The following is a 20,373-nucleotide window of genomic DNA, read 5'->3' as shown; positions in this document are numbered from 1 at the left end:
CTGGTGGCCATTCTTCGAGGTCACAATTTCAAACGTGCACATTATTTTTCTACGTTATTCATTTTTCTACATGTCAATATTCCAAATACGTAAACATTCATTAATAATTTCTAATTAAGACATCTGCAGTATCAATCCCTCCTCTGATGACTAAATATATCATCACACCAAATTTACCACCAAAAATTTTAACAATTCTGTCTCTTCAACATTTTGTCTTCTTGAATTTTCCCTGTCGATTCTTTCCCTATTTCTTTCTTCCCTCCTCTGATTATTTTTAGAACTTTTTAATCTAATTCTTTTACATAATTAAGATAATCTCCATATTCCTAATAAGCAAACTATGAAAATCAATATTCCCTGTATGATTTTCAATAGCACCCCATTCCAAATACTACTAAGCCAATTTCCCATTGAAGCAAACCCCTTACCATCCTTTTCCCAAACACCTGGTTCTTTCAATTACTTCAGATCACTACTTGCGTTAGTCAGATTAGTAAGTAAGTCTCTTACCTCTTTACTGCTGTTAGGAATATACGAACAGCAATGCCTAGAGTTAATCATTTTACAGACTCTGCCATTTTTTGCTAAAATAATGTCTAAAGCAAGACGATTTTGAAGAGTCATAGCTCTATCCGCAACCAATTCAGTATATATCAGGAGTATGGCCCTTGAAACCTTTGTCAGCATGTTATCCACAATAGTAGACAACTTTTGAATCTTAATTGAATTCAGGATGACTCCCACCAAAGGAATCACCACACCAAATATATCTCCCACTATCGCAGAAGAGGTTTCCCTCCTCTGTCTTTTACAATAAAATTCTGTTAATTTCGGAAACTTCTTCAAATCCTCCATCAGGTAAATCTTTGGGAATACTATCCCCAAAAACCATGTTCCATACCATCCTCTTGGAAGACGGTAATAAGCATTAAGTCCACAAATATAGCAGATCCCAGGAATCGCAGGGTCCTGCCCATTCAACATAAATGTCCATTTACTCTGAAACAAAAACACATGTCCACATTCACGCGTGCCCAGAAATAAAGTGTCAATGTGTGATTTAGGCCAATATATACAACGCTTTCCTACGAGTAATGCATCTAATGCTAATTTCCCTTTGTTTTAATTACAGTGTAAGCATCATCATTTTTGCAAGTCCTTTTCTCTAAGCCTTTTTCTAATTTCTTATTAATAGCCTTCCTCAGGTCATCAGTGTGATCTAAGAAGCTCTTCTCTAAAGGTGTAAGCAAGCATGTGAGGTTATTCTTATGAGCATAAGCGGTCCCAAACGTTAATGTAGGTTCAAAGAATCCTCTAACTAATTCTATGTTATTATCCTTAGCTACCCTACTCAAATACCTAATTATAGGAACAAACTAAAACACGAGGTCTTGATTGGAATAGAAATATTGAATGTACTCTTGATTATAGAATCTTGTTAGTAACAGCCACCAACTTATCCCGTAGGTTAGTGGAAGACTATGGTAAGTGACTCCTTCCTTGAATTATCAAGGAATCTGCATACATACAAGACAATCCTTTGCATCCATCATCTCAACATACTCACTCAACAAGTGATTGAAAATGTTAGAAGAACATTAGTAAAGTCATGCAAATACTTTCCGTCTAACTTAAATCTTTCTATGGCCGTTCATGTAGTAGTCTCTAAAGCAGAAGTATGGTTGGCTCCTTTTGTGTCAAGGACAGACATAACCCAAAATCAACACTATAAACAATATCCCTCACATAATTGTCAAGTCAATGCTCATATATTTACAGCGCCTAACATCCCTAATTTGCTTATCTACATTAGCCATGATCTGTGAAGAATGAGAAAGCAGAAGTAACTTAAAAAAACGTGCAGCAAAAATCAAAAATAGACAATTCTTTCAGCAGATCAGTTTCATTTCCAGGGACCCTTCTCCTTGACAAAATCGGTTAGCAGCTTTGTCAAAATCAGTTTCAATTGTCAAGTCAGGTTATCAATGTCTTATCCGTTTATCTCATCAGTCTCTTTCTCAAAAAATATTTCTCAGATTGTTTCAACAGTTCAGTTTATCAGTCTTCTTCAGGTTAAATCAAAATACTGACCACCTGGAACTTCCTTTTCAAAACAAAAAGACATAAATTTGTGTTGCCATTCATTTGTAGTTGCATATGCCCATTCAGGACCTGCATATCTTCGACTTGCTATTCTTTTTCTTTTCAACTTTCAATCACCATTCAACTCTCCTTCACTTAGTTCTTCTTTTCTCATACTGTCCACTCCTTCCTCTATTGTTTTATCGACAATCACCTCTTTCCTTTTCTCCACTTGCAAATTCTGCCCATTATCTTCTTTTCGTGTACCTTCTGTTAATATTCTCTTCAAGGTTGGACTTGCACCCTTTTCCTTCTTTGTGGTGTTTTCTCTTGATGGACCTGCAACAGGTTCAGGAGGAGTCGGGTCACTTTGACTTTTATCCCGCTAAACCCCTTCCACTTCTTGGTCTGGCACGTGCTCGGTTTTCTATCTGAATCATCTGCTTCTGGGAGAGTTCCCTCAGTACTAGACTATCCTGCTTGTTCAGTTGCAATAGGTTCCTCAGCACCCTGCTGGAGGTCTTCCCTTTCGTCTCTCAAAGGGGTGATTGAACCTTCCTCAATGAGCTCAAGTTCAGCTTCAGTTCCTCATTGCTCTTTTTCCGGTTCCAGTGCTGTAATTTGTCCCACAATTGTTGGCACTCTCAACAAAGTTTCTTTATGATCCAGTGGACAGGCCACTTTCTTCGTGTGACTTACATGAATCCAGTTTGGGATCCCTGCACACTTCACAGCTGTCGTAATTGTTAAGATCACCTGGTATGGTCCCTGCCAGCGAGGCTCCACATGTCTTGCGTACGTGCTTGCAGACAACAACCCAGTCACTAGCCCTCAGGCTGTGTCCTGGATCGTGGATTGGCGGCAGTGTGGTGGCCTCCACCTGCTGAGCGAAAGAACGAACCACATCAGCCAGACCTTTGCAGTAGTCCAACACCATATCATCTGTTATGTTGCGAGTGCATTGGTTGGAACTGCTGGGAACCTCATTGCTCTGCCCATAGAATCTCATGGGGCAACAATCCTGTTTTCCTGTCAGGGGTGTTTCTCATTGACATCAACACCAAAGGCAATGCACCTGGCCATTTCAGATTCGTAGCTGCACACATCTTTGCAATTCGTGACTTCAAGGTACCATTCATCTGTGCCACTGATCCTGATGCTTCAGGGCGGTAACTACAATGCAACTTCTACTCAATGTTCAATGCTGCACACAACAGTTTAATCACCTTGTTATTGAAGTGCGTTCCCCTGTCTGATTCTAAAGAGATTAGAAATCTGAAACGTGGTATCAGTTCCCTAAGCAACAATTTTGCTACTGTGAGGCTAACATTTCTCCTTGTGTACGCTTCAATCCAATGACTAAAAATGCACACAATCACCAACACATATTTCAGACCTCCACACGCAGGCATCTCAATGAAATCCAATTGCATTCTGCTGAATGGACCTCCTGCTCTTCCAATGTGGCTCAAATTTACCACAGTCCCTATCCTCGCATCTAACTGCTGACAAATGACACATCAATGGCATACTGCTTCAGCTGCCTGTCAAAACTTGGGGTTGAACCAGTCAATTTTGAACAGACGAACCATGGCATCCCTCCCAATGTGTGTATGACCGTGATAGTACCTCACCATCTGGGGCAACAGACTATTTGGTAATACCACTTGGCCCTCTTCAGATACCCACAGCTCAACCTGTCTCTGAACACATTTATTTTGATCCATGACCTTTTCTCTTCTTTGTCAACATTACTCTGCAAAGTTTTTAACTCTTCCTATGTATCGATCACCCTTAATGCAAAGCTCGTGCATGTAGTGTCTTCTTCAGACATCAATTCCCACTTGTCTTTGAACGATATACAGTTCAATGCGCAAAACCTTGCAACTTGATCCGCATATCCATTCCCCAGTGACACATGATCATGTTACTTTAGATATGCACTGAAGTTCACCACGGCAATCTTTTCAGGCAACTGAATTGCATATAACAACTCCTTTATTCTTTCACCATTTCTTACTGGTGATCCAGTAGATGTCAGAAACCCTCTCTGCGACAACAATTGACCAAAATCATGAACTATTCCAAATCCATATTGGCTATCTCTAGAGACACTAACTCTCAATCGAGCAGAAACATGGCACGCTCTAGCAAGGGCAATCAATTCTGCTACCTGAGCAGAATAAACTCCTCGAAGCCAGGAAGCTTCTAAGGTACCTGTAATTGTGCACACTGCAAATCCTGCTCTCAGCGTCCCTGTATTGTCTCTAATACAAGAACCATCAACAAAAATAATTTGGTCATTTTCATCCAATCTGGTATCTCTAATGTCAGGTCTTGGTTTCGTGCACAGTTCAGTTACTTCAAGACAATCATGTTCAACATCCTCCTGTTTCTCAATTTCAGTAGTATCACTTGGAAGTAGAGTTGCCGGGTTCAGCACTGTACATCTTTTCAGTGTCACGTTTGGAGCACCCAAAATGCTCGTCTCATATCTAGTCAGTCTAGCACCAGTCAAGTGTTGGGTTTTCGTCCTCCAATTGAGTGAGGGACCATTACAGTCAGGGGATATCCCATCACTAGTCCTTCACATTGGGAAAGGCTCTGACCAACTGCGGCAACGGCTTGCAAAAAACCTGTTAAGGCTGCTGCAACTGGTCCAAGGTAGGTGAAAAATATGCTACTAGGCATTGAGCATCACCATGGACCTGCATCAAGACAGACAATAAACATCCATCACGCTCATGACAAAACAATGTGAATGGCTTTGTGTAGTCAGGCATGCCCAACGCTGGAGCTCTGCACAAACTCTCTCTCAATTCAGTGAATCCTTTCATCTGATCTTCATCTAATGTTATGGGGTCTGTAACATCCTTATTGGTCAATTTCTGCAAAGGTTTTGAAATTTCCGCGAAATTCGGGATCCATTGGTGACAATGACCCACCATTCCCAGAAACATCCTAATATCTCTCTGTGTAGTCGGGGAGTTCATCTACGGTATCATTGTGATCCTTTCTCTGGATATTTTCCTCAACCCTTTCTCAATCTGGTGACCCAAATACTTCACTACCTTCTGGCAGTACTGCAACTTCAATGATGACACTTTATGACCAAACTTTCCCAAATGATTCAATAGGGCAATTGAGTCGTACTTACACTCATCCCTTGTCCTTGATGCAATCAACAAGTCATCAATGGACTGCACCAAAGTCAATTGAAAAGGTAATTCTAATGACTTTTTCAAGAGCTGATTACACAAGGATGGTGACTCCGTGTACCCTTGAGGAAGTCCACACCAGCAGTAGACACAATCTAGGAATTTGAAACTGAAGAGAAAGTGACTATCCTCATGAAGAGGCACAGAAAAGAATGCGTGTAACAAATCAACCATTGTGAACCATTCGGTATCGCATGGAATCTGGAACATTATTACAGCTGGGTTGGGCACTATGGGACAACACTTTACCGCTTTGTCATTCATCAAATCCTGAACAATTCAAAGTTTTCCACATGGCTTCTTCAACCCCATTATCAGTGAATTACATAGGCTGCTTAAAATTTCCTTCAAAACTCCCTGCTTTACAAAATCTGCAATTATCTGAGCCACTTTCATCAGGACTTCTTCTGTCATATTATACTGGGGAAGCTGCAGAAACTCAGCATTTGGTTTTAAAGTGACCTTAATTGGCTCCACTCCTTTGATTAAACCCACTTCTTTCCCTATCAGTCAGTCAGTCAGTCAAAATAACTTTATTCGGCGTATTGCCATAAAAGTACACATAGATACATATAAATCATCATAAAATACAGTACTTATTGCATAATTCAAAGGGAAGTCTCTTTGATCTACAAGTCTATAAAATCTAAGCTTACCACTTAAGCCTACTAAATCAATATAAAATAATAAATACTTATAAAATCGTATACAACAGTAAAACAATATCTGAATTCCCTTAATAAATAGTCACGTTACTAATTCATATCGGTTCCTAATGGTGATAGCGGATTTAATAAAACTTAAAATAGAGCTGCACATTTGTTTGGATGAAAGGCTTTGAATGCCAATCAATCCTTCTTTATAAGAAAAGGTGTGCAAATTACGCAACATAGGTAGTAAAAAAGTTTCCCTAGGAGCTGAGTAGAGTGTACAAAATAAAATAAAGTGACAAGTAAAATTGTTGCAGGGGCATGGCGGTAATGTTTTTTCCCACACGCATTTTGTCGGAAACGGCACTCTTAAATGGATCATGTTAAATCTAAAAAGTACAAGTAAAGAATATAGAGAAGGGATCGGGAACCAAACAAAATAAGGTTCTAACGAATCTGATGATGAAATTTGTACATATGAATTAAAGGAACTCAATTTCTCTGCCACTTGATATCTAAGGTTCATAACGTGCTCTTTGTATTCTTTCCTTGTCAAATTCCACACACATGTTCTTGAACCGCTCCCTGCAAATCAGAATGCAGCTCTTTTACTGTGAACATCGGGAAGAATTCAATCAGGGGATACACTTGATTTGTAGTCTCACACTCGGGTTCTGGAGCTGGATCTTCCTCATCATCGCTATTTGTCTGGATCTCAATTCCATCTGATGAACAAGTAATCAAACACCTAGTTTTACACAGCAAGTCCCTTCCCAGTAGGGATACTGGACTCGAGTCACAAACTACAAACGTATGCAGTCCTTGAAAATTGCCAATCTCAACTTGCACGGGATATGTAATTGGATTTGTCAAATACTGATTCGCTACCCCTACAACTTGAACTGTTCGACCTGAAAGGGGCAAATATGGAACATCTGCACTTCTCACTGTAGAGTGTGTAGCTCCTGTGTCTACCAAAAATGAAACTTTATGACCCATCACCTTCCCTCTCACATAGGGTCCTCTCTGGTCTACTTCTAAGGAAGCTGCAAGCACAAATGGCTCCTCATCCGAACTATCATTCACCTAGTCACCAATTAATACATTTTCACTGTGTAATAGGAATTGGTGTACTGCATTACTACTTCTGTCTTGTCTCTGACCTGTGACCTGTTAAGAAAGCATCATCTGCTGCTGCTACATCGGGGCTTGAGGTATTTGCATTTGCTGTCTAGGTACATAGTGACCTACTGTTGCATCTGCTGCAACTGTGACACTTGTGCACAGAGCATTTACACCTGTTGCATGGGCTGAAAATTCATGCATTTGATTCACATTATTCTGGAAATTTGGATTAGGACCCCTCAATCTTGGTCCTCTCGTAGTCTGAAACACATTGACATCATTATTTTGCTGAAAAAAACCCTCTTGCACCATCGTTGGACACTCCTGCTTCCAGTGTCCCACGGATCAACAAATGTGACACAGCAACATCTTTTTCATTCCTTGCACATCATTCTGAACTACAACAGTATTCAAATCCGGGCCACGGATCATATTGCCTCCACAATCTCTAACTCTCATCTGAGGCTGACACATGCCATTTCCCTGCTGCTGCGGCATCTGTTGCACAAATGTTCCCTGTACTCCCATTTGAGCTGCCTTAATCTGCATCACCATAGCCTTCTCTTTCAACTTTTTCTGCTTCAGCTCAATTTCATCACTACAGTATTTCGCATCCTGCAATACCTCATCAATTGTCTTCGTTTGTCAGCAAATCGAATGATTCTTAATTATCTGACCCATCTCAGGTCTCCGTCCTTCTACAAATCTGAACACAAAATGCAGCATGTCTTTCGGCTCAATTGCTTCCGTGCCGCTGTACTCCTTGAACGCTTTCAAAGTATGCATGCATCGATTCCTTCACCTCCTGCACTGTCCGGTCAATTCTGTGCCAATCAATATTTTTGGGTAAAATCCTCATCTTCAGGAACTCAATCACCTTTTAGTAATGTTTCATTACCTCAGGAGATGGTGCACCTGTATTCGTATTCCTTTCTGGCTCACTTGTCCTCCAAGCTACAGCTCTCTTACATTCAACCCACAAGTCTGCCAAGACCACTATCTCCAGTAAGGTATTCAAATCTTCCCACAAAAATGTTGAGAACTTCACAAATCTGTCTGTCTGCTGATTCCACTCTACCGACTTTTCCCTCAGCTTCGGGTAATCGTTTGTGAATGACAGAATATCACTTCTGTGCCAGGGGACATGAACAAACTTGCCCCCTGGAATCTCTTTCATCAGTAAAATCTTTACTGGATCCTTGCCCTGTTGTACATTCTCAGTTACCTCTATAGAGTCTCATTTCTTTTTATCCTTCTTCTTTGCCCATCTGCCTTCCCATTTTTCTAGTGCTCCCCAAACCTGAGCACTCTGCAATATTTCTTTAAGGTGATCCTTCATTCCGGCTGACCTCATGTGTTCAAAATCCTTTGCCTCAAAATCTAATCTGTAGCTTCTCTTCAAATGTTCGATTTCTCAATTTCTACGCCATGTTTCTCTTCCAAACCTCCTAATCTCTGATGTACCTTGCTCACTTCTCTTGTAATTCTTGGGCATAAGTATCTCAATTCTGCCTTGGTGTAAGACTGTAATCTATTCACCCCCATCGTTCCCTCAACCAGTTCACCTGCTTCCATGCTCAATCTGACACAATTAATCTGCTCCTCACTTTTAAAAGCATTCTGTGGGGTATTTAGCTGGTCTAACCATTCGGTCAGCTGCTGGGCTGTCAGTCCTTGTAACGAAATGTTACTTGCGTTCATCAGTGGCACCTGCTGTACCACTGCACTTGATGCCTATCGTGTCAGTAATTTTAAACTCTGACCTGGACAAGGTCCATTCACAGCATCCGGAAGTGCAATGAGTGGAATGAGATCTAACAATGATCTTGACCCATCAAAGGTCTGACCCATAGAAGAGGCTACCTGCACTTGTTCATTTGGTCCCCTTCTCACTAGACTCTGGGACATCTCCCCTTGCTGACTGACATCCGGTTTCTTCTGCGCAAATAATGGTACCGGTGGACCAACAGTAATCGGCAGTGATATTGCATCTGGGGCTGCTCTAGCCCCCAAACATTGTGGGAGAGTAACTCCCATGCTCTGATTCATAATTGGTGTCAAATCTGACTGTGTTCCTGACACTGGCGTAAACCTCGGCATTCCCTATGGCTGCACTTGGGGCAACATAATCAGAGTCGGCTCAGTCTGAACCAACAGTGGTCTCGGAACCACTTGCTCCGTAGATACCACTAAGTTTGAAGTTGTCTCTAAGACAGGCACATCAGGATGGATTCTCTGTATAGGTGGCAGATGCATCTGTGCCTGAACTACTGGAGTAGTCAACACATTAGGTCCTAGTATTAACCTGTATCGGAGACCCTGTCCTCATTGCCTGTGCCGGGGATGTTGGATCAGCACTAGTACTCGGACCATCGTTATGCACCACATACAGTGGTGGTCTGTCTCTCAGTATCTGTGTAACAAGGTGCTCAGTATCAGAATCCTCTTCCACTACAGAAGACTTTCTTGCTTCCTTCCGTTCAGATGAACCCTTTCTAGACTTTTTTGCTGTATTCTTTCCTTCCGTCTCATCTTCCTGCATAATTGCCCAAAACAACTTAACATCTTGCAATGTCACTGCTCTCCATTTCTTATGCTGCCAATCCCATCTTGCCTCTTTTAGTGACTTCTCTACCTTTCTCACTCTCCGGTCGAATTTCATTTGCTGTTGCTGTCTGGCTACCAGCTCCCAAACTGCTAATGCCTCAAACTGTGCTGGTCTTGGAAGGGGCTTCGATTCATATAGCGCCATCCGCCATTGTTCCAAAATTCTCAAATTAGACGTCCCATTCTCAGGAAATGCTAGGCTCCCATTTTTCTCTGCCAACCTACACGACTGCTTCAACCAAAGACAGAGCGCAACACCTTGCTCCTCCATTATAATGTAAGCCCGGGTATTCTCTGGTGGTGTAGGTTCTCCTACATTCGCTTTAATGAAAGTAACTACCTTTAGGGCACTTTTTAACACCTTGAAAAACGTCATCTTTTCTACCTTTTGCTTATTCAAATTCAGATCAGGAAATGACTTTTACTCCCAAGATGCCTTTCACCCACGTTCTTAACCAATTGCCTCTCGCGGACGGCTGCCAATCTGTGCGCGACCCTTCTCATTAACCGACCTATCCCAGCACGGCTCCAGTGATGTCACATTCACACACACTGCGGCTGACAAAGTCTTGCGGCTCATCCTCCTAAACTCCAATTCACACAAAACTAATGCAAAATATTGCGAGCACTAACCAAAACCGAATAACCAAAAACAAATCTGCTGGTCTACTACAGGAATGTAACACAATCGCTTCAGAAACCTTACGGATTTTCACTGATGGCCCTTTCGCTCATTCAGCTATTACTCTTTCTCGGTCTCCCAGATTCGCAAGTAAAATCCGACTGGCAAATTTTACTCTGAACTGATCAATGGGTCTGTCTTGGTGCACATTCGACTTGCCAAATCTCAGTCTAAATTTTCCCTCTCGCCCACTTAACACACGCACTGACTTGTTGACCACACCCAATCAACCCACTAAACTAGACAGATTACAACTTATAACCAAGTGTCTCATACACCTTTTCAATATACTCCGGAGTCTTAGGCAACACAGGGTCCGTACATCAACCACCACGTGGACAATTTTTTAGCACAAAGCGCCACACACATATGAAGTTCGACAACTTCACTACTCTCATACTCCAGAGTATGCACACCCATACTAAAACTTCATCTGGAGTACGCAGACTCCCCAAATTTCCTCCTATATGTCAGAATTCACCTGCGATTTGCACAAGCTGTGCAAGCGCACCCTATCTCTCTCACTCTATCACTGGGACAACGGGAACATACCCAACACTACTAGTAGGATCCAGGATCAGGGAAAGTCATTTCTGGGCTTAAGGGAACATCATTCTCTCTACAAATGCCATTTTGAAAAACGAAATCCAAAAATTCAACAATACTGAATTCTCAAAACGGATTAATCTTCAAACTATTACCATAACTAGGAACACCCATCCATCAGTCTCCTAGCACAACTGTCAATACCTGTCACTCTATATCAAACACCTATGGCAAGCCCCTATAGAAACTAACCATCAGTCTTTTACTATAACTGTTGGAGCGTCAGTCCATGATAAGTAAACTTACAATGGGGCGTGTATAGGTCGATTAACCTTTTGATTCGTATAGGGTGTTCTTACCATCGTTTTTGAACAGAATCAATAATCAACAGACAAAAATCAATAACCATTAGTCAATCAATCAATGGAGTCAGTAAATTTCACACACCATAACTCTTCAGCCATGAATAACCACACCTTTTGGTATAAGTTTAGTAAGTTTATTCCCTATTCGTTAACAATACTAAATATTGAATCTTAATCATCAACTCTAATCAAGATTAATTTAATAACGCTTGTTAATCTGCAAGTTGCAGAAGACGTAATCTAATCAAAGCTTGAATCAAAAGACATTCTAAGGCATCAACATAAGACATTAGTAAAACCAAATTCAGCAAAACTATGTCATCCATCAATTTCAGCAAGATAATCTGTCAACCATTTGTCCCTACATTTTGTCGGTCATCACATGAGTAACCTCAGCTATCACCAATTAGCATGTAGGGCTTCATGCAAAACAATTTAGAACACAAATTTGGAAAACATCTACCTAAGGAAAGTAATAAGTCAGTGCAGTTGGTACCTAGAAAGAAAAGGCATAAAAATGCAATTCAGTCTTTGTCATATCTACCTATCCACGATATGGGTCAGCAAGCAGAATCAGTCTTCGTCCTCAGGTCATCCAGTCGATCAGAAAAACATCAGGCTCTGAGTCAGAGTATGAGCCCAAACGCAGAATCTCAACTCTCTTCTTCTCAGTATCGCAGTTTATAATGGGTTGAGATCTGATCTCCTTTCACTCTGTCACATTATTATATCAAAGTTCCCCAAATCATCCCCCAATTTCCAGTTGGTCAATTAATCGTATGTTATTACTCTAACCAATAAAGTCCATTTACCAAATCTATGAATTCTAATATTTCACGTGTTGTTGATTGGTCTACTTTACAATGTTCTCATCATCGGGCTCATCAGGTATCAAAATTGTTGCATCTTCGTCTCCAGTCAGTGCCTTCATTGTTCGCGTCCTGGGAGAGAACCCTTTGCACACTTTACACACATTTAGTTACTTTACAAAAGACCTCATCTCCTGGCTGTCGGTTTGAATAGAAAGCTTCTGCTAAGCATTTTATTAAAACAATGAGCTTTTCATAGTTAGTTCACTCTGTCAGCATTTTGTATTAAACACTAAGAAATACAGCTTTTGCATGAGGCCTGGCAAAACTAGGGCAAGACACTTGCTAAGTTAAGGCCTACAGTTAATTAAGCAATAAAATAATTCATAACCCTTAATATAACATATTACTATATCAATCTAACGAATTGTCAATATTTCAGGTGGGTTAATTATATTTTAGTACATTTCGTGAACACTGGTGGCCATTCTTCGAGGTCACAATTTCAAACTTGCACATAATTTTTCTACGTTTTTCATTTTTCCACACAATTCATTATTCAAAAAACGTAAACAATCATTATTAATTTCTAATGAAGACATCTATGTTTGCAAAATAAAACATCTATACAGAAGCGTTTAGTGAGTGGGGCTTCATTGGTGAAAGTCATAGCATAGGTCCAAAGCAGAGGTCTACATTTTTTTAAAAAACAGGCGTCTATGTAAGTCAGAACTCACTCTCACATGTCAACCCACCAATTGATAAAGGATGCAATTTTGCTAAGTAAAATTTATTTATGTAAAAGTCATTTGTATTGTCACTGTTTGTTTCATGTTTTAGCTCAATGACCATAACCTTTATTAGCCACAGAGGCCCTTTGGGCTGGTGTAGTCGTTGTTCAGCCAGATATTTTTTTTATTCATTTTAATCTAAGTAATCTTTTCTCAAATACATACCTAAACTTGGCAAAGTGAGTTAGCAGCTTTTTTAACTCAGTTAACCTGTTTCAGATGTTGATATAAATATGCCCTCGTGCGGTAATACCTAGACAATCGTATTACTACAGAGAAGGCAGGAACAAAGCTTCAGCACAACGATATTGATGCCACACATACTTCGCATTGTCATATAAAACATATAACAATGGAATAACATATAAAGTAGAAGTCGCAGCCAAAGAACAAAACAGTAATTTGCAGTGTCACATTTTTCCATATTATGCTCTGATATTTCAGAGAAAGTAAAAGGAACAGAAGGGGCCTAATTTAGAGAGGATATCGTCTGCCTTACACCAGGAAATGTTTGTGAAGTAGGCATGCACCAATTAGGACCATTTATCAAAATCTCATGCACAACCAGTCAGAGTGGCCTATTTTTTTTAACAGTTATGACCGTGTTTCACAGGATAGGATTGCTTTACATTGGCTGCCTGTCAGGGGGAGGGTGGTCTTTTCAACCCTGTATTCAATGTAAAAGATCATTTATGGTTTGCAAAAATCCTCTCATGCCCCTCGTTTACAGCATTATAAATCATCCAGACACTTATGCAATCACTCTCAGTTACTGTGTTTGTTTCCAACCTTAATGAAATCTAGGGCTGGGGGATACAGTTTTGTCCTATCTTGGACCTCATCCTTTTAGCAAATTGTTAAAAACGTAACTCTTATGTTAAACAGTTTCATTTGTCTGTATTGATGACGTTTGTTGGATGGTTTGCTTCTGGATTTTTTTATAGTGCCAAGATGCCTTTCTTGGATGAGCATGTACTCTATAAATTTCATTATATTCTATTATATATCATATATTGTGGCATAACTAGAGATCTGCCACATATTGGCTGTGTTCCTACCCTATCAAATTTAGGGCCAAGTTTATTAAAGGTTTTGCGTCACCCTGCACCATGCAGGGTGATACAAAACCTAAAATAAGATTTACCAAACCATGCAAGGCCACCTTCAGTGGGTTGGCAAATCTAGAGTAAAGCATTGCAATGCAAATTGCTGCCTTGCATTACTTTACAGGAGGGAGGCGTGCCATGGGAGAGATGTGGGTATTCCCACGTATCCACCAATGGAGTCATTAACATAACCAGATTTACCAACACTGGTAGACCTGCAAATACATCAGAACTGTATGGATACCCACCAGAGGCACAACAAGTGAATTCTGCCTCTCCCTTTCATGCAACGCTGCACTGTGCAGTAAGTACTGTGTGAAGTTTAGATAAATCTTCCCGTCAAGGTTTCAATGCCTCATTTGGAGTTAGAGGATCACCTCGATTTATGACAGTGAAGTCTCAACTAGCTCTTCCATCAGAAATCCTTGACCTGTCAACCTGTAATCCATAAGGTCATAATGATGGTCTCATCACTCCCATTCAGCTTGGACTGACCATCACTGCTGTTCCCTACCTGGGTCTGCCATGCAAAGCAAGGAGACCTCTGCAAGACTAACATCCAAAGGCGACTAATCATAGAGGGAAAAATTCTCCATGTGTCAGGGTCATTGCTACTTTGTTTTCCACACCCAAACCCCCGTTTTGTATTTCTATGAAAAACAAAAGATCATAGCAGCCTCTTTTTTACAAGAATCTTGAGTATATTCGTCACATCGCTGGATGCACTCAAGACTCATAAATGCCCACCAGGCAGGAGAGGATCTTGACTTATGGCAGGCAGTCACTTTTTGGGGAAGTGGAAATAGGGCTTATGCTGACATGGGTGCATGACAGTCCTTCTGCTTTAATTTAAATGAGGCTCAGAATCATTTACATGTGTTTTATGTGCATCACACAGTATTATGCTTAGAAATAAATACTTTATGTAAATCTAGAAATTAGGACCACATTTAAAAAATAACCTGGCATAGCAACTGTGCCGAGAGTAATGATAATATCATTTGCATTCCATGATGAAGCTGTTATTGAATAGCGAGGACCATCTAGTGCAAATCAAGGGTCACATTACCAAAAAAGTTAATAAAATATGTTGCCTTATGTAATGAATGAATCAATCAATAAATGGACGATGGATAAGTATGTTACTGAAGCCGTTATTTCTTTATTTCAAAATACAAATGTGATCTAATGTCTGATATAGTAAAACATACCATGGGAGCTGTTAAAAAGGGCTAGAGGACCTAAGCACCTAAGATACATAGGTTTTGAGGCGAGACCATTGATAGTTACAGCCTACAAGAGAGACAGCATTGTGGACAATGCACAGGAGCTTAAAATAAAGATAAAGGAGACATCAAGAAAACACAAACATATAATGGAGTTATTCGCTAACATCCTACGTGGTTGCAAACTTTAAAATAAGCTTCATATGAGGGAGACAATTTTACTAAAGTGCAATCTCAAGGACCGCTTCCCAGTGCCCTGATGTTCAATGAGAAGGAAAATGGTGCTTGTTAGAGGAAATGGAAAGAGGGGGTACATATTCCATAGTATACTCTCCGTTGTACCTTGTAAAAAGAGTAGTTTGAGGTGTTGATTACCTGCACATATCTTCTGTGATAGGCAAACCCGGGATAAAAGATCTTGCAACATTGTTTATGTTGGACAGTTGTAGATCATATACAAAGATATTGCCTGCCATAAAGATTGCACCTTAATATCTTTTAAAACATCATTGTCCAGTTGACTTTACATTTTCTATTATCAACTCCATTGGGGCAATACTTTTGCACATAACATTTAAATCACAGTATTTATGTCAGAAGATATTCTGCTACCACTCTGCACAGGAATGGAAACTGGATACGCAATGATTACTTGTTTCTAGTGTGTTTTCAACATGCTTAGTGTTATTAATTGCAAACATATGAAACTGTATCACTCAAAAGCGGGGAAAAAAGTGTATTGTATTCAGTAACTGTGGAAGACCATAAGTGGTATTGTCATATATTTTCCCGGTCACAGGTTCTAGGCTGGTGACTATAGCAACATTTGGCTGAATTGTAAATATACACATGTGCCATATTCTGACAATTCTATGTAAATGTAAGACATACATGTACAAAAATGATGCACAAGTCTCTAACATTACAAAGTTCGGGAGCTCGATCAGTCTTCATTTGACAGAAAGCTGCCGGAGACTCAGAATGTGTTTAATGCAAATCTACCAATGTTACCCTTTGCCACATAGGTGAAGGCTTTCCCTCTCCAACCAGATTTTGTGGCACCCTTCCACCTCTCACCTACCCTCTTTCTGAAGAAATTTGTGATCCAACATAGATAGCCGGAGCATCCTGAAATGGAGCTCTAAAACACCAATGGACTTTTTTGGGTCAGTCCAAACACAAAACAGCACAATAAACAGCAGAAAACATCACTACCAAAACAAAATGCCACTTAACAAAATATAGACAAAGGTTCTTGTCACACATTACCAGCTCCAGAATCCTGCTTTCATAATACAGCGGTAAAAGGAGATTGAAGTAAGCACCTTAACTAACCAACATGGATATGAAATTGTGTGAATCCAAAATGTTTTGTGATCCGGCCTAGGGCTGCATCATGATCCCTTTTTCCATGTTGCGCCCATGCACAATTAAATTGTGATTTGCTTTCATCATCTTAAGCATGTACATTAACAGAAAACATCTAGAATGTAGTGCATGTTTTGCTGACAAGGTTTTGAAACACACAGCAGCATATGCCTCTTTATGCATCCGAGGTCTGCTGTCTTTAAAATATTCTCTAACTAAGATATATTTTGAGTTAACATATGCATTAAAGAAGCCATGAGAAACACACAGATCATATTTGTGATGGCACAGTGCAGAAACTGGGACCATGAAATGGCACCCCATGCCTTAATTGAAAATTGCAATGCTAACTTTAGCTGATTCTATCCGCGGTTTACTTGGGGTAAGTTTGCACATTTTTGGCCAGATGTAGAAAGGAGACTTTTTCGTTTTTAGGGTCGAGCCTGAGTTGCATGTGCTTGTGCATGCATTTTGCTTGTGAAATGCTTTAGTAGTTAGAAAAGGGCCCGGAACCCTGTCCTTGTCATGTCAGTGTCTTTCATTGGTTCGTGGGCTTGTCTTTAAAAATCTGCTTGCTTTCATTAGTGGAAGGCATGCACATGTTAGCCTTTTCCGGTGGTTAGCCCTCCTCGACCGCAGCGACCAAGTACAGAAAACATGCGAGGCTCGCTGTTTCCCTTCCTGTTTGTGGACTACTTTTTATCTTTTTTCGCAGCTCGATCTTGCTTGGCAGAAGTCGAGCGCTTTGCACGACATCGACCCTGTTACATAGTTAATTGCATTTTTGCCGGTTACGTAGAAAATTGCACTTTTGCCGATAGGTGTTACTACGAGTGGACTGAAGCAGCGCAATCGTGCTCTTTTTTTCCATTTAATGTGGCAAGAAAAGTCCGGTTGGGAGTTTACAACTGCTAATAGCTTCAACTCGGATAAATGTGAGACCCTTTGCTTTGCAAATGCTTGTTTTGTTTGAAATGCATCCTTCATTAAAAAAAATTAAATGCTGTATTTAAAAAGTAGTCACAGACATGGTGGACTGCTGGCCCCAGCAGACCGCCATCCCTGTGAGTGCCAGCCATTCCCAATGGGTGGCAAACTGTGACCTGCCTCATGAATATTTTGAGGCAGGTCCCTTGCAGACCATTTGGGAATGGCAAACAGTATCTCAGACACTGTTGTACATCAGTGTTTGCGACTCACAATTTTGCAGGCCGGAAAAAAATACAAATTGCGAGTCTCAAACACTGAGGGTCATGCATCTAGGGCCAGATGTATCAAACATTTTTGCAATCGCTATTGTTACCAAATTGCAAATTGGATTTGCAACTACTTACCGATTCGGTATTAGGAAGGGGCGTGTCAAGGGCGTCCCTTCCTACTACTGAATCACAGACGTGTGGTGTATGATTGTTTTGTGACCGTGAATGCAGTCGCAAAACAATCGCAGTTACCACAAATTTCAAATTTCAAAGACCTTTGTGAATGCATGCAAAAACTTTTTCAAGAACAGGCAGTGGTCCCAGGGACCACTGCCTACTCTTAAAAAAGGAAAAGAAAACGTGCTGCATTATAAAAAAATGATTGCTTAATTGAAAAGCAATCACAGACATGGTGGACTGCTCAGTCCAGCAGGCCACCATCCCTGTGATTGTAGCCATTCGTAATGGTTCACAACTTGCGACCTACCTCATGAATATTAATGAGGTAGGTCCATTTTCGAGCCCTTGCGAATCACAGCATGAAACTCCTGGAGTTTCATACATTCCAGTAGCGATTACTTACTTGTGATTCGCAAAAAATCGCAATTAGGTAATCGCTATTGTGAAGAATGATGCATCTGGCCCCTGGTCCTTTGCTCTTGGTGGGTGGAAGCGTTCTAAAGATACACAGTTAAAATGCTCACATCTTGAAAACAAGTAATCATACTTGACTTGCAAAGGCTGCTTATAAATAGGCTGACACTAGAAATAAACATGCACAGGAAAAAATGCGAAACAGAGTTACTATCTCAACCGAGCAAATCATAGAGAGGTGAGCTAGAAGTTTAAAAACTTCTGAAACGAGACTACTGTTTATTCCAATCATCATAAATAATCACACGCTGCTATCACTTTACTTGTTTTCAACAAATCAAAATAATGAAGCAGAAGTGTGTAGAAAGTATGTTAAAGTACAAGCTTGTGATGAATTAGCACACCCTTTCTGTGCTGTCCTTGGCAGCACAGGCATAATGATTGTTTTAAATCTACGAGCATTTAAGATTATATACCACAGGTAAATAGTTTAGGTAGAGAAAAAAAGACTAATTAATTAGAATTCCCGTCGTTTTAAGATGAACACTCGAACACGAAGGCTTTAAAACTCTTTATCTTAAAATCCAGCTTTTCTGAGAGCTTAGGGAATCAGACATAATCATGAACTGTTTATTTGAAGTCCGCCTTGAGATAATAAGCGAGATTATTGTCGCTTAATGAAGCTACGGATATAGTAGAGTTTGGCTTGAAAAAATAAAAAATCTGTCAAATAAATAAAACATAGGAAGGTGATCACAGATTCCTACAGCAACATTTATTGAGAATATCAATGCTGTAAAATGTATTCAGAACAATAATAGGATGTATGTCTTCAGTTATATTCCCGAGGTCAGTGAGCAGGGTCATCTGCATTTATGTTTTCAAAGAGAATCTTTTGGATATTTACTAACAGTTTGCAAGGCCATCTACGGATTGGAAAGCGTGAGCAAAACACTACATTGACGTATTTGCTACTAACAGAGTTGAGCAGCATCATGCCAGAGCCGGCTAGAGGTGGGCGGAACTTCACTTTCACTCTGCAGAATTCTGTGGGTTCCCACAGAGTTCTAGGCATGTTGTGCCACTCATGCTGATTTTTGGGGTTGTGAGGTTGTTCCCCGCTGTAAAATCATCCCAAACTGCACCACAAATCATGTCAGAGGGTGTTGCTTATTTCTGCCGATGGAGTGGATTTTCTATTCGAACTACAGTTTTCTCAACGCACAGTCGCTACCTGCTGCAACCTCTCTCATTGAGAAATTTCACTGGGATCAGTTGGAGCTCCCAAAATTCTGCTAGGGGATGCAAATTATCACTTGCCAGCTTGAAATTGGTGAGCAACATATATGAAAAAAATTCCAACACATGGCAATTGGCGGAGTTTTGCCAGATCTACATGCTCAAAATGGAATGAGGAGTGGGCAAAACTCTTCAAATGCCACCAGTGGAATGGAATTTTTCACCCACCCCTAGAGCCAGCACATACCTCAATAAATCTAGGGATTGAGACTACTTTGGGGCCGTCTATATAATTGCATGATTTTGTATTGTGCCTGTAGGAAATTGGGTTACCTGTTGAGGGGGGTGAAACCCCACTCAAGCAGCAACTACAATTCTTGTCAGGATGGGGGGGTGTGGCTAAGTCAGCAATGGAGTGGGATGCATAGTCAGGATCTACGACCGCCGTCCCCGTTTTGAGGAGCAAATATCCTGCTGGGGCACTGTTCCGACCCCACGGCAGAAACCCAGGCCCCCGAGGATTGAGGGGACTCAGTGACACCAGAAACAAGTATCGCACAGCGAGGGAAAGGGGCACCCGGAGGCAGTGCAGAGAGCCACGTGGAGGCAGGCTTCGGGCCTCGGCCCGGCATCACGCACATGACTGCTTGGGACCTGGAAAGGCAGCCTGGTGACAAAGACCTGCAAAGGGATCCCCTCGCAGGTAAAGAGAATTGGAAGACCCGGGAGGAATCAGGGACACAATGATAGCCCAGGGGCGAGG

This window comes from Pleurodeles waltl, chromosome 8, assembly GCF_031143425.1.
Source record: "Pleurodeles waltl isolate 20211129_DDA chromosome 8, aPleWal1.hap1.20221129, whole genome shotgun sequence".
Classification (NCBI taxonomy): Eukaryota; Metazoa; Chordata; class Amphibia; order Caudata; family Salamandridae; genus Pleurodeles; species Pleurodeles waltl.
This window is presented reverse-complemented; position numbering follows the sequence as displayed.